Here is a 16753-nt window from a genome sequence, read left to right on the forward strand (position 1 = left end):
TTGGGGCCTATGGGTTAAGGGGACTTCTAAGTCAATTGGCAAAATAATACTATTATGAAAACATTCTGCATCCCACTTAGAAATGTGGCGTCTGGGTCTGGGGTCTTAAATGTTAACAAGCGGCCATCTAAGATGCATGAATTGGTCTCAACCCACCTGGATCAAAGGAGAATGAAGAACACCAAGGTCACAAGATAACTAAGAGCCCAAGAGACAGAAAGGGCCACATGAACCAGAGACTTACATCGTCCTGGGACCAGAAGAACTAGATGGTGCCCGGCCACAACCGATGACTGTCCTGACAGGGAGCACAATAGAGAACCCCTGAGGGAGCACGAGATCAGTGGGATGCAGACACCACATTCTCATAAAAAGACCAGACTTAACGGTCTGACTGAGACTAGAGGAATCTCGGCAGTCATGGTCCCCAAACCTTCTTTTGGCCCAGGACAGGAACCATTCCCGAAGACAACTCATTAGACATGGAAGGGACTGGACAATGGGTTGGGGAGAGATGCTGACAAAGAGTGAGCTACTTGTATCAGGTGGACACTTGAGACTGAGTTGGCATCTCCTGTCTGGAGGGGAGATAGGAGGTTAGAGAGAGTTGGAAACTGGCAAAATTGTCATGAAAGGAGAGAATGGAAGGGCTGACTCATTAGGGGGAGAGTAAGTGGGAGTATGGAGTAAGGTGTATATAAGCTTATATGTGACAGACTGACTTGATTTGTAAACGTTCACTTAAAGCTCAATAAAAATTATTCAAAAAAAAAGTTTCAGTAGAAGAATCCTGATCAAAAAGGGGAAAATGCAGAACAGAAATTCAAATTCTCATGGACTCCAGTCTTCCAGGAGCCATGGAGGCTGATGAAGCCCTGAAACTATTGCCTTGAGATAATCTTTAAACCTTTAACCAAATATATCCCCTAACATCTTCCTAAAAGCAAACAATAGTTTAGCTTAACTAGTAAAAAATGTCTGTCTTGAGCATCATGCTTTTTTAAGACCTATGTATATGGGATCAAATTGACAACAGTAACTTAAAAGATTAGATAAGAACCTGTTATGGATCAAATTCTGCCCTTCCCCCAAATATGTGCTGTAAATCCTAACCTCTACGCCTGTGGTTATAATCTCATTTGGGAATGGGTTGTTTTTGTTATATTAACGAGACAGGATTAGTGTAGGGTGTGTCTTGAGTCAATCTGTTTTGAGATATAAAAGAGATTAAATAAGCAAGTGAAAGAAGTAGAGATGGGGGAATAGAGATACCAAGCCACAGGAAGACTACCCAGGAGGAGAAGCTGAGAAGAGACAAAGACCTTCCTCCAGAGCTGACAGAGAGAGAGAAAGCCTTCCCTAGAGGTGGTGCCCTGAATTTGGATTTCTAGTCTAAACTGTGAGAAAATAAATTTTTGTTTGTTAAAGCCATCCACTTGTGGTATTTCTGTTACAGCAGCACTAGATAACTAACAGAGAACCTTAGGGGACAGTGAGTTTATGTTAATGGAGGAAGAACAACTCGGAAAAAGAAGGTGAGAATGGTTGCACAACTCAAAGAATGTAATCAATGTCGTGACTTGTACATGGAGAAATTGTTGAATTAGTATATGTTCTGCTGTGTATATACTCAATAACAGCAACAAAACTAAATTAGTTTTTTTAAAAAAGGGCATCTGACACAATTCAGTACCCATTCCTAATAAAAACACAAACTAAAATAGGAACATAAGACTATTTAAATATTACAATGACAAAAGTAATCAGCAAACATTATGCTAAAAAAACTCCAGATTGAAAGACTTAATATTGTTAAGATGGCAATACTCCCCAAAATGATCTACAGATTCAATGAAATCCCTATCAAAATTCCAGTTGGAGTTTTTGCAGAGGTTGATAAATTGATTCTAAAATTCATATGGAAAAGCCAAGGACCCAGAATAGCCGAGACATTCTTGGAAGATACAGTTGGAGGACACACATTTCCCAATTGCAAATCTTAGTACAAAGTTACAATAATCAAGACAGTGTGGTACTGGCATGAAGATAGATATATAGATCAACAGGATAAAACTGAGAGGCCAGAAGTAAACCCTTACATTTCAGTCAATTGATTTTAGAGAAGGGTTCAATGTGTTTTCAACAAATGGTGCCTGGGACTTCTGGGCAACATGGTACCATAGCCAGAAGCACCACACTGTCCTTCCACAGTAAAGACCCCCAAAACTAAGTAAAACAGAGACAAACGTCATTCCTGGAACTCGAAGTGTCAAATGAAGATATAAAAGACTAAGCCAAACACTGAATGGAATAAGAAACTAAGAGAGGACAGAGAGCGAGGAGAGATGTGTGAAGGTCCCTCAACAGCTAACACAGCACACATTTGCCATCTTGACTCCTGTCAGGGATCGGCAGACAGGGAACACAGGAAAGCAGCTTCACAGAGATAGCAGCAGAAGATAGAGCACCTGGTAACCAGCGATACACACTTTCCTACTACCATCCTCTTCCCGCTGTTCTACCTCCGAGCTTACCATCTGGCTGCCGTGGATCAGCCTGCCAGGGAGTGCAGCGTCCTTGCCGCTTGGGTTTGCCACACCCACATCGCAAATCGGCAGACAGGAAGTATGGGAAAGCAACTTCACGAAGTTCCCAGCAGAAGACAGAGCAACCAGTCATGAGTGATCTACGCTTTCTGAAACCCCACCCTTCTTCCCCCCACTTCACCCTCCTCAGCTTCCCACCAGCTGTAGTCTCTTTGCTGGGAGGCAACTGCTTCCGCCCTGGCCCGCTTGGGTTCACCCCGCTCACGCTGGCCAGGTCCCTGAGCTTATGTGTTGCTTCGTTCCATTTCATTTGGTTTCTTCCGTGCCTCCCGCCACCTCCCTCTCCTTTTTCTCAACCCCCTGGCTCCGTGTGCCATCTTTCCCTCTTCTTGAAAGGTTGTGAAGATCCGCTCAACTGGGGAACCACTCCCCTTGCCTGTGACACCATGCTGGTGGGATCCCTGCGGCTCTTTTTTTTTTTTTTTTGCTTGTTTTGTTTTGTTCTGTTTTCTTTTCTTTCCCTTTTTGCACTTGGGAGCCCCTTCTAGCAGGGCTGCAGTTCACAGCTTAGGAGCCACTCCCCTAATCTGTGCAGCCATGAAGGTGGGATCCCTGGGGTCATTCCAGTCTGCTGAATACCTGGTGCTATGTGACATCTATACCCCCTCTAGTCAGGCTATACCGTGCAGCCTGGGAGCCACCTCCCCAGTCTTCACAGCCACAGCGCTGGAACTCCTCGGATATTTTTTTTTCCTACTCTAAATTTTTATCTAGTTAGCTTTTTCCTTTTCCCTTTTTCTTTTTTGTTTTTCCTTTTCTCCATTTGTCGGCTTCTCATCTCTCCACTCCAAAGGCAAGCGCCCTTAGCACTCTTTTCTTTTCCTTTGTTTTTCACTCCTGTTTCTCTCTCCTCTTCCCACACCCATATTGGCTCAACACATCACAACCTCCCACCTCTTTCCCCCCTACCTGCACCATGCACTGATCATTACACCCCTGAGCAGCACAGGCATGGTCTTCTGGAACCTGCCCAGCACTGACTCCTGGCCCACCCTGTAGACCCTAGTACACGCCACAAACACCCATCCAGGCCCCTCCCCTTCAGCTGGACCTACCCTCTGCACCATAGTTGAGTGACTGACCCTGCCCATTGGACAAGGTGAAAAGGATCATGACTACAGACGAGCAAACAACGAAGAACGCACAGCCCGCCTGCTCAGACATAACCAAATAAAACAAAAAAGCAAGACAAAAAAACAAATCTACAATCAAGAAACAAAGAAAATAACTACTGAATGTCCCAAGAACAGCAGACAGTATCAAAATATCTAAAAAAAACAGGAGAGGATGGTTCCAGTAGGCGTCCAAAATAAAACGCCAGATGACTTTCCAGTAGAAGAAAAGGCACTAAAACTACCCGACAGGGAATTCAAATCTCTAGTATTCAGAACTATCCAAGAGTTGAAGCAAAAAGCAGACAAAAATGAGGAAAAAATAGACAAATATGGAAAATGCAGACAAATTCGTGGGAAATACAGGAAAAAATGGAAAAATTCAGGAAAATAATACATCATGAATAATGAAAAGCTGACCATCCAAGAAGCTCAACGAAGCCCATATAGGATAGACCACAAAAGAAAAGGCATATCATAATAACACTTGCTAAAACCAAAGAAAAAGAAAAAATCCTGTGAGCAGCTCGAGAAAAAAAAAAGTCACATTCAGAGGAAGAAACAATAAGACTAAGCTCTGATTATTTGGCAGAAACCATGCAGGCAAGAAGGCAATGGGATGACATATCTAAAACCTTGAAACAAAACAAATTGTCAACCATGAATAATATATCCTGCAAAGCTTTCATTCAAATATGATGGTGAAATTGGGACATTTCCAGATAAACAGAAATTAAGGGAATACATAAAAACGAAACCAAACTTACAGGAATTATTGAAGGGAGTCCTTTAGTCTGAGAATAAACAACATCAAACCACAGCCTGAATCTAGGATGCAGGATTGTACCAGCCAGATACCAACCTAGGAAATGAACTCCCAAGGACTATCCCAAACCAAAAGAATTGTAACAGGGAACCAGAGGTTAATCCATAAATGACAACAACATCAGAAAAATAATAGAGGGAATAAACAGTGTAGGTATAGAATTTTCTAAAGGAGAGGAAGGCAAGGTGATACCAAGTAATAATAGACTGGTTCAAACCTTTTTTTTTTTTTTTCAAACCTAGGACGATAAGGGTAAATTTCAAGGTAACCACAAAGAAAGCTAGTAAACCTACTCATCAAAATAAAGAAGAAAAACAAAGTATCAATGAAAATAAAATATACAAAAACAAAAGAAATGAAAAAGAAATCCACAAAGAAAAGGAAGTAAGAGGAACAAAGAAAATGTTAGCACCCCCCCCAAAAAAAGCACTACAAAATGATGGCAATAAACTCACACCTAATTACACTGAATGTAAATGGCGTAAATGCACCCATAAAGAGACACAGAGTGACAGAATGGATAAAAAACAGTATCCAGCAATATGCTGTCTACAAGAGACACATCTTAGAAACAAAGATGTAAATTTATTAAAAATAAAAAAAAACCAAACCAAACCCACTGCCACTGAGTCGATTCCAACTCATAGCGACCCTATAGGACAGAGCAGAACTGCCCCATAGAGTTTCCAAGGAACGCCTGGCGAATTTGAACTGCTGACCTCTTGGTTAGCAGCCATAGCACTTAACCACTACGCCTCCAGGGTTTCCATTAAAAATCAAAGGATAGAAAAAAATACATCAAGCAAATAACTATCAAAAAAAAGCAGGAGTGGCAATACTAATCTCAGATACAATAGACTTTAAAGCAAAATCCACCATAAAAGACAAAGAAGGACACTATATAATGAATAAAAGGATGATCCATCATGAAGACTTAACCATAATAAACATCTACGCACCCAATGACAGGGCTCCAAAATACATAAAACAAACTCTAACAGCACCGAAAAGAGAAATCGACAGTTCTACAATAATAGTAGGAGACTTCAACATACCACTCTCGGTAAAGGGCAGAACATCTAGAAAGAAAACTCAACAAAGATACAGAAGAGCTAAAGAGCACAATCAGACAACTTGACCTCACAGACGTATACAGAACACTCCACTGTACAGCTGCAAAGTACACATTCTTTTCCAACGCACATATGCTGAGTGAAAAAAGTCAATCACAAAAAGACAAATATTGTATGAGACCACTACTGTAAATACTCATGAAAAGGTTTACATACCAAAAAAAAAATCTTTGATGGTTATGAGGGAGGGGAGGGGTGCAGATGGAAAAACATTTAACAGACAATAGGTAAGTGGAAACTTTGGTGAAGGGTAAGACAGTACACAACAGTGGGGAAGCCAGCACAATGTGTACAAGACAAGGTCATGGTAGCTCCACAGACACATCCAAATGCCATGAGGGACCGAACTGCTGGGCTGAGGGCCATGGGGACCATGGTCTTGGGGAACATCTAGCTCAATTGGCATAACATAGTTTATAAAGAATATGTTCTATATTCTACTTTGGTGAGTAGCATCTGGGGTCTTAAAAGCCTGTGAGGGGCCATCTAATATACTCCACTGGTCTCACCACTTCGGGAGCAAGGAAGAATGAAGAAAACTAAAGATACAAGGGAAAGATTAGTCCAAAGGACTAATGGACCATATCTACCACGGCCTTCACCAGACTGAGCCCAGTACAACTAGATGGTGCCTGGCTACCTCCACTGACTGCTCTGACAGAGATCACAATAGAAGGTCCCAGACAGAGCTGGAGAAAAATGTAGAACAAAATTCTAACTCCAAAAGAAAACCAGATTTGCTGGCCTGACAGAGAAATGGAGAAACCCTGTGAGTATGGCTCAGTAATGAGGTCACTCCTTAGGTTCACTCTTCAGCCAAAGACTGAAAAGGCCCATGGAACAGAACAAGAATGGAGGGGTGCATCATCCCTGGGAGAGGGACTGGAGGGCAGGAGGGAACAGGAAAGCTGGTGTAGGGAACCCAGGGTTGAGAAGGGAGAGTGTTGACGTGTTGTGGGGTTGTTGACCAACATCACAGAACAATGTGTATACTGGCTGTTTGATGAGAAACTAGTTTGTTCTGTAAACCTTCATCTAAAGTACAATTAAAAAAATGGTGCCTGGACAACTGGATGTTCACATGCAAAAGAATGAATTTGGACCCCTACCTCACATTATACCCAAAAATTAACTCAAAATGTATGACAGGCCTAAATATAAGAACAAAACCATAAAACTCCTAGAAGGAAAAATAGGAGTAAATCTTCAAGACCTAGAGCTAGGCAATGGTTTCTTAGATATGACACTAAAAGCAACAAAAGAAAAAAAAAATAGATAAATTGGACTTGATAAAAATTAAAAACGTTCATGCTACAAACGACACCATTAAGAAAGTGGAGACACGAGGAAAATATTAGCCCAAGAGACAGAAAGGACCACATAAACCAGAGACTCCATCAGCCTGAGACTAGAAGAACTGGATGATGCCTGGCTACCACCAATGACCAGGAACACAACAGAGAGTCTCTGATGGGGCAGGAGAAAAGTGGCATGCAGAATTCAAATTCTAATAAAAAGACCAGACTTAATGATCTGACTGAGACTGGAGGAACCCCGGAAGACATGGCCTCTGGACTCTCTGTTAACCAAGAACTAAAAGCATTTCCAAAGCCAACTCTTCAAACAGAGATTAGACCATAAGACGTAAACCGATACTCGTGAAGAGTGTGCTTCTTAGTTCAAGTAGACACATGAAACTAAGTGGGTAGCTCCTGTCCGGAGGCAAGATGAGATGGCAGAAAGGGACAGGAGCTGGTTGAACGGAGTGGAAAGAAGGAGTGTGCTGTCACATTCTAGAGAGAGCAACTAGGGTCACATAACAATGTGTGTATAAATTTTTGTATAAGAAACTAACTTGAGCTGTAAACTTTCACTTAAAATACAACTAAAAAAAAAGAAAGTGAAGACAGTATAGGCTGGGAGAAAATATATGCAAATCATATATTTGATAAGAGACTTGTATTTAGAATATATAAAGCAACAACAAAAAAAGTTGCCTTCAATTCCAATTCACAGCAACCCTACAGGACAGAGCAGAACCGTACTCATAGGGCTTTCAAGGCTGTAATCTTTACCCAAGCAGACTGCCACCTCTTTCTTGTGCAGAGTGACTAGTGGGTTCGAACCACCAACCTTTCAGTTAGCAGCCAAGTGCTTAACCACTGCGCACCAGGACTCCTTAGAATATACAAAAAACTCTTAAAACTCAATAATAAAAAAGAGGAATAACCCAATTAAAAAGTGGGCCAAGAATTTAAATAGATATTCCTCCAAAAAAGATACATAAATGGCTAATAAGCATATGAAAAAATGCTCAACATCAGTAGTCATTAGGGAAATGCAAATGAAACCACAATGACATACCACTTCACACCCACTAAACCAGGAAAACCCGTTGCTGTCTACGCGATTCCGACTCATAGCGACCCTACAGGACAGAGTAGAACTGCCCCATAGACTTTCCAAGGAGCGCCTGATGGATTCAAACTGCCGATCTTTTGGTCAGCAGCCGTCGCTCTTAACCACTACACCACCAGGGTTTCCTCACACCCACTAGGATGGCTATAATAAAACAAACAGACAATAACAAATGTTGGCAAAGATGTCAAGAAACTGGAACCCTCATACACTGGGATGTAAAATGAAGCAGCCATTTTGGAAAACAATTTAGCCAATTTCTCAAAATGTTAAACATAGCGTTACTATAAAACCAAAAATCAAACCAGTTGCCACTAAGTTGATTCCAACTCATGGTGACTGAGCAGAACTGTGCTCCATAGTTTTTCAAGGCTGTGACCTTTCAGAAGCAGATCGCCAGGCCTTTCTTCCAAGACACCTCTGGGTGGGTTTGAACAGCCAACCATTCAGTTAGCAGTCAAATGCTTAACCGCTTGTGCCACCCAGGGACTCTACAGTTACCACAAAATTCAGCAATTCTACTCGAGAGAAATAAAAATACATATCTATACAAAAACTTGTACATGTATGCTAATAAGCAGCATTATTTATAATAGCCCCAAAGTGGAAAAACAATCCACATGTCCATCAGCTGATGAATGGATAAACAAAATGTGGTATATCCATGATTGAATATTATTGAAATAAAAAGAAATAGAATTATTGATATATGCTATAACATAGATGAATCTCGAAAACATGGTAAGTGAAAGAAAACAGTCACAAAAGAATACATATTGTATGATTCTATTTATATGAAATGTATAGAGTAGGAAAATCTATAGAGAAAGAAAGATTAGTGGCTGTTTGTGGTTGGAACAGGGTGGAGCAGGAATGGGGATTGAGTGCTAATGGGTACTGTTGCTGTCGAATCGATTCCAACTCATAGTGACCCTATAAGACAGAGTAGAACTGCCCCATAGGGTTTCCAAGGAGCAGCTGGTGAATTCAAACTGCCAACCTTTTGGTTAGTAGCCAAGCTGTTAACCACTGTGCCACCAGGGCTCCAACGGTATAGGATTTCTTTTTGGAGTGATGAAATGCTCTAAAATAGATTGTGGTGATGGTTCCACAACTCTGAATATACCACTGAACTGTACACTTTAAATGGGTGAATTTTATAGTAGGTGAATTATATCAATAAGGTTGTTGTGGGGGGAAGGATCATATACCTTGTAAGTGGCCAGGCAGAGTTTCAAAACCAGTATCCGGCAAGGGGTAGGCACTCAATAATTGTTTGCGGAATGAACGAATGAATGAACGCCTTGCAGGTTCAAGTAAAAAAAATGCCCGAACTGTTCTTACTAAAATTAGCAAGATAAGAACACCTTCTATCAAGTGTCACTCAACACTGTTCTGGATGCTTCAGCTAATGCAACAGAAGACAAAGTAATCAGAATAAATATCTGAAAGGAATAGTCCGTCACACTGTTCTCAAAATTGATGCTTCGAAAAAATTTAGAGGGATGTGATATGGTATTATGTCTAGGAAAACTAAGAGACTATTAAAAAAACCCACTGCCGTCGAGTCGATTCCGACTCATAGCGACCCTACAGGACAGAGTAGAACTGCCCCGTCAAGTTTCCAAGGAGCGCCTGGTGGATCTGAACTGCTGACCTTTTGGTTAGCAGCCATAGCTCTTAACCACTCCGCCACCAGGGTTTCCAGAGACTATAAAAAGCAACTAGAATTCATATGCAAATTTGATAATTGGCTTGGATAAGAAACAAAATTACAAAATTGATAGATTTTTCTCTACAGAGATGGAAAAAATATGGTATTCACAATGATGACAAAGACAAATGTAAAATACCTAAGAAAGAAAATTTTTTTTAAAAAGGTGCTGGACCTGTAAGAAGAAAACTATGAACTAGCATAGTTTTAATGGTTATTTTTGAGACTTGATAAAATAGTTTTAACATTCATATGGAAGAAAAAATGCTCACAAATATTAAAGAAAACAGCAATAAAGAAGAGTGAGGGGGACTAGCAATACTGGATATTAAGACTATTTCTAATACATTTTTAAAAAGGAAGTAGACACATAAATAAGAGAACAAAATAGAACAATATACACTTGGGAATTCATTTGACAAAAGTGGCATTGAATTGTGTTAGAAAAGGGTAGTTCATTTAATGATTGATGCTGGTAAATTGGCTAACCAAATGGAAAAAGACAAACTTTGATCCCATCTTACATCACACATCAGAATAAATTCTAGCTGGATTAAAATTTAACTTTAGAAATTAAAACACTAAAAATGTTAAAATAAATTTAAGGTACATATTTGTTTATGTGTGAAGTAGAAAGAACTCAATTATGTAAGACAATGAACTCAAAATCCACAAAGAAAAAAGATATAGTATACATAATCACAGGCGACTATTTTTCTAATTATATGTGAAGACATCCTTCAAAATTCAAGAGATAAAGAGCTAAAAGGGAAATATAATTACAATAAATGACAGAGTTAATATTCACAATTTAGTAAGAAACACAAACCACCTAAAAAGCCAAAAAACCATACACATTGCCTTCGAGTCAATTCCAACTCACAGCGACCCTACAGGACAGAGTAGAACTGCCCCATAGTTTCCAAGGAGCGCCTGGTAGATTCCAATTGCCAAACTTTTGGTTGGCAGTTGTAGCACTTAACCACCACGCCACCAGGGTTTCCAACCTAAAGAGCAAATTCAAAAAACATGAAAATTCAAAAAATAACATTTCAATGGCCAATAAATACGAAAAGAAGTTCAAGCACTAGTTATCAGGAAATGCACCTCAAAGCAACCTAGATACTGTTGATTTTGGCCCTCAGAATAGGGGAAATTTAAAAAGTAACAGCATTTAGTGTGGGGGGGATCGTGAAATGAGCTAATTGCTGGTGGGAGTTCCAATTTTACAAAATTTTTGAAAATAATTTGGCGGTATGTATTGACCTTAATACCCATTCCTCAGATGACAGTTTCTGACCACAATTTAGAAGTCAACAACAAAAATTTCAACCTGAGGGGGTGGGCTCATATCTAAGTAACTAAGGGGTCAGAGAGAAAAGCACAACAGAAATTAGAAAACATTAAAAGTAAACTATAGTGAAAAACCTACATGTCAAAACTTGTGGCATGAAATTAGTGTTCTTATAGAAAAATTCGCTAACTTAACGTTTATATTACAAAAGAAAAAATGAATATTAATGAGGTAAACATCTAATTTAGGAATTTAAAGATAAGAACAAAAGAGAAAAAACTCATAGAAAAGAAATAATGAAGTCAAAGGCAGAAATTTACAATACAGAAAACAAAAGGTACAGAAGGACAAAGTCAACAGTATGTTAAAAAAATCCCATTTCAGACCTAAAGACCACTGATCACTGACCTCACAAAGCCACATATCTGATTCCATAGACCCCTCATCACTAATCCCAACACTCGCCACAATAACATCCCATCACATCCCACAGAACGCCATCACTCACACCACAAAGACCTCCTCCACCCACCCAATAAACGCTATCAACACAGCTCACAGACCATTACATTACCTACCATCTCCCACCGTTCACCCCACAGATCCACCATCACTCACTCCACGGAACCCTCATCAATTTTCCTGAAGTCCCTCCATCATTTACCCTACAGACCATTACTCTCCACACAGACGCCCCCCCCCATCACGCATCCCACTAATCCCCTATGACTCACCCTACAGGCCTCATCACATCCCAGAAAACCTATCACCCACCTACAGTCCCCATTCCTCAACCCCACTAACCCTCTATCACTCACCCCAAAAGAGCTCCATCATTTACTCCACAGACTGCATCATTCACCCCATCGGTGATCCCAGAGGATCTCCATCACTCACCCCAGTCCCACCAACACTCACCCCAGAGACTACTCATCACTCTCCCCCACTGACCCCACCACTCACACCACAGTCGCAATCACTGACCTCACACAATTCCATCATTTATCCCACACACTCATTCCTCACCAGTCTGGCCCATCACTCACCCCACAGACCATATCATTCACCACACAGTCCCATCATTCATCCCACCCAAACAAAAAAAAACCAAACCTGTTGCGGATTCCGACTCATAGCGACAGTATGGGACAGAGCAGAACCGCCCCGTGGAAACAGACTGCCACATCTTTCTCCAGCAAAGCGGCTCATGGGTTCCAACAGACAACCTTTCGGTTAGCAGCTGAGTGTTTAACCACTGAACCACCAGGACTCCTTCCCACAGATCACCCATTATCTCTCCTCACAGATACCCATCGCTCACCAGTCTCTCTCCCATCCCTCACCTCAGAAACCCTCCACCACTCACTCCGTTAACCCCCATTACTTACCACACAGACCCCACATCACACCCCAGAGACCCTATCACCCCAGCCCCCGTTCCTCACCTCACTAACCCCCATCACTCACCCCATATTTCCATCACTCACCCCAGACTTCCATCACTCACTCACAGACCTCCATCAGTGACCCCAGATTATCCCTGTCACTCACTCAACAGTCCCTATTCCTCACCCCAGTGACTCTCCATTACTTACTCCACAGACCCCCCCATCGCTAACCCGCAAACCCTTGTCACTCACTCTACACATTTCCCCATAAAGTGACACCAGAGAAGTTCCATCACTCACCCTACATAGTACCATCATTAACTACGAAATCCACGTCTTAATGTCCCCATAATTATCTTAAAGCTTAACTGGCCCTAAATCGCCACCTGTTAAACTCAGTCCCGGAGCCCTAAGTCTAGAAACTGCTTCCCAGGGTCTCTTCCTTTTCTGGACTTTATAGTGCATGTGCTCAATGTCAGTATGGAAACGGTAGCTCGCCAACAATTACACATGGTGCATTTACAATGTGCTGGGGGGCGGCGGTGGTGCGCTTTCAGTGATCTCCAGTGACCTTGCCAGGGGCTCTACGGGAGCCGCCATCTTGGAAGGGTGGATATTTTTACTGCGGAGCAAGCACTCCCCTACCTGATATTCCCAGGTGGAATTTCATAGTAGCAGATTGTACCAGACTGTGGACTGTACCACCCTGACTTCTCCCCTCTCTCCTGAGGTCTCCAGTAGTTATCTCAGAGGCACATGCCAGGCACTTTCCCTTCCTCATCTCAACACTAATGGTGCCCCTTCCTCATACCGTATCCCAAGGGCTTCTTTAAACATTACATAGACCCCCTGATCCTAAGTAGAATGAGCCTCTCTTCCAGCAAGTTGGCCCAGAAATAAACACACCCGCTACCGCGGAACCCAACTCCGCTTCTCTGTTGTACGGAATAAGCCCTCTTCCACCATGGCGGCTTACGTTTCCCACCTGACGCACCTCTGTCGGAAGCTACGACATGACTGCATCCTGGACGTGTCGACTGACGTAACCATCTAGCTTCCGCGCTGGAGCGTCCTTGCTGTCGCTGAGCATGCGTATTTGCTGCCCGGGGAATGTTGGGAGTCAGACTTAGGGCTGGAAGAGGAAGTCGCCGTCTGGGGCGTTTAACCAATCTTGGCCGGAGGAGTTGAAGTAATTTAGGGATCCACCAAAATCCACCTGGGACTCGTAGCGACCCTGTAGGTTACACTAGGACTGCCCCATAGGATTTCAAAGGCTGTAAATGTTTGCGGAAGCCGATTGGCACATCTTCTGCAGAGCAGCTGGTGGGTTCCATCCTCCAACCTTTCTGTTAGCAGTCCAGCATCCCAGAGCTTAACCACTGCAGCCACCAGGCCTCCTGATTTAGGGATAAAGATAGAATAACTGTGGCGTAAGTGGGGTGGTAGGTCTGTGAGATCAGTCGTGGGGTATTGTATTTAATTTTTTTTAATTGCGTAGTCAGCCTTCCTTGTTTGCTTATATAAGCATTCGTATTTTTTTTTATAAAGACCCAAGGTTTTATTTTCATTATTGTTCAGTTTTAAGTGCTTTGTAATTTGTAACTTTTTTTTTCTTTTGACTCATGAATTATTTAGAAATTCATTGTCGAACTTCTAAAACTGCTCCAAGACTCAAACAGCAAGGGAATGGGTACTTTATTCAGGCTGTGGCAACAGCCAAACGGATTGTCTCCCGGAACAAAAGCGGCAGGGCGCCAGCTGCACGTTTGGCGGGCTTCGGTCAGGCAGGCGTGGGAATATTGCCGAAAGGAGCTGTTTAGTTTGGTCCATTTGCCTGTAATGTCCTGTTCTCAGAATTGATGGCTCAAAGAAGGAATTTAGAGGGAGTGTCAAAAGTTTTACAAATTTTTTTGATATAAAATTCATGCATGGTTTATAATATAGAGCCCTGGTGGTGCAGTGGTTAAGAGCTAAGGTGAGCTACTGCTGCTCATCAAAAGGTCTGCAGTTCAATCTACGAGCCGCTCCTTGGAAACCCTATGGGGCAGTTCTACCCTGTCTTACAGGGTCGCTATACTTGTATAATAACACATGTCAAAAAGTGACATTCAAAATGATCTATAACATGAATACAGGTTTTTAAAATGAAAATACCCGTTGCCATCGAGTTGATTCCGACTCATAGCGACCCTATAGGACAGAGTAGAACTGTCCCCATAGAGTTTCCAAGGAGTGCCTGGCGGATTCGAACTACTAACCCTTTGGTTAGCGGGTGTAGCACTTAACCACTACGCCACCAGGGTTTCCAAAATGAAAATAGATATAAATATATGCATATTTAATTTATGTAAATACACAGAAAACAACAGAATGAAAATCAGCACCACTGTAAAGGGCAGCTGCAGGGAGCAGCATTCACACTGAAGTCTATGAAGACACAACATACAATAGTTAACAGTGATTTTTACAAATTTTTGTTTAGTAAAATATAACAAAAATTTTGCCATTTTAACCATTTTTAAGTGTATAGTTCAGTGACATTAATTGCATCCTCGTAATGAGCAAACATCAACATTTCCAAATTTTTCATAACCCCAACCAGAAACTCAGTACCCCTTAAGCAATAACTCACTATCCTCCACTTCCTTCAGCCCTTGGTAACCATTAATACACTATTGAGAGATTGAATATACAAACAGACAGTGGCCGGACCATATATAAAAACAGAACTCTGACCCACAATCTCCAGCATCCAGCCCAGGAAGTCAAACCACTATCTGCAGCAACCAGCCCAGGAAGCCAAACACCAACCCCTGTAGCAATGGGCCTCCAATGGCCTGGACTTGAATAATAACTGACATCTTTCTTAATTTTTGGCCCCATCTCTTTTCAACTCTGGACCAACCAGAGAAAGCCAAATATGCTCCCCCAACCAATCTCTTCCAGTCAGCCTGCCTCCCCCAGCTTCCCCATGCTAAGAGTTTCCAATCAGGGCATACCTGAAGTCTTCCCTTTTTTCCACTATAAAGTTTTCCCACTCCCTTTCCTGCCTTTGAGAGACCCTGTCAAACAAGTGATAGTGGTTATCCCTTGCTACAGCAAGCTCTGAATAGTCTTTGTTCTCATTTGGGTGGTCTTTGTCTCTTTCCACATCGTGCACCTATTCTAGATATTTCACATAATTGGAGTGATACAGTATTTTGTCCTTTTGTGTGTGACTTATTTCACTTAGCATAATGTTATCAAAGTATCAGAACTTCACTTCTCTGCATGGCAATAATATTCCATTGTATGTATGTAACACATTTTGCTTATCCATTCATCGGTTAATGGACATTTGGGTTGTGTCTTAGTTATCTAGTGCTGCTGTAACAGAAATACTGCAAGTAATGGCTTTAAGAGACAGAAATTTATTTTCTCACAGTTTAGGAGACTGGAAGTCCTAATTCAGGGTGCCAGCTCTAAGGGGAGGCTTTCTATCTCTTGTCAGCTCTGGGGGAAGATCCTTGTCTCTTCAGCTTCTGTTTCCTGGTTCCCTGGATATCTCCATGTGTTTTCACATCTATCTTACCCCATCTCTGCTCACCTAATCCTCTCCTTTTATCTCTTGTAGGAGACTGACTCAAGACACACCCTACACTAATCCTTCTCATTAACACAATTGGAGCCCTTATCCATTGCTGGTGGGAATAGAAAATAGTACAACTGCTGTGGAAAATAGTTGGGCAGCTCCTCAAAAAGTTCAAAATAGCACCATATGGTCCAACAATTCCAGTCCTAGGTATATACCCAAGAGACTTGAGAGCAACGATTCTTCAGTGTGGTGAATCATGGCCCTTTAGCCATAGTCTTTGTAACTCCCACCAAATGACTGAGTGGGACTATGAAAATGAGGTGCTTGTGGCTCACCAACGGAATTGTATAGCTTGCTAATAACGTAAATAAGGTACATGGCACACTTGTGGGGGTGAGATCATGCAAATAATGTGTATGGAACCCTAATGACGGAATTTGTCAGTTTTGCCACCCTGCCAGGCTTAAAATAAGCCATCCCAGATGCAGAGAAGAGAGGATCTCATCACCACCAACAAAGAATAGCCAGGAGTGGAGTGTGTCCTTTGGACTCAGGATCATTGTGCTGAGAAGCTCCTGGAACCAGGAGATTGAGAGCTGTAACACCAAAGATGATGAGAAGCAGCGACACAGAAACGGCAGCAATGGAGGCAGGAGACTACATGGTGGGTTTCCCGGCCCACAGAGTG

The 16753-nt window shown here is 41.9% G+C and overlaps 1 long non-coding RNA gene across 3 annotated transcripts in view; it reads right to left on the reverse strand.

Annotated features, from left to right (window-relative positions):
- LOC135228906 (uncharacterized) overlaps positions 1 to 16546 on the reverse strand; it is a 114489-nt gene extending 97943 nt beyond the window's left edge. For 2 of the 3 annotated variants that reach the window (XR_010319770.1, XR_010319769.1), the window contains exon 1: positions 13398 to 16546. This is a non-coding gene — a long non-coding RNA (uncharacterized LOC135228906). The remainder of the gene's footprint in view (positions 1 to 13397) is intronic. The other variant, XR_010319771.1, reaches the window with a different exon arrangement.
- Positions 16547 to 16753: the final 207 nt, after the last annotated feature.

This window comes from Loxodonta africana, chromosome X (genome assembly GCF_030014295.1).
Source record: "Loxodonta africana isolate mLoxAfr1 chromosome X, mLoxAfr1.hap2, whole genome shotgun sequence".
Classification (NCBI taxonomy): Eukaryota; Metazoa; Chordata; class Mammalia; order Proboscidea; family Elephantidae; genus Loxodonta; species Loxodonta africana.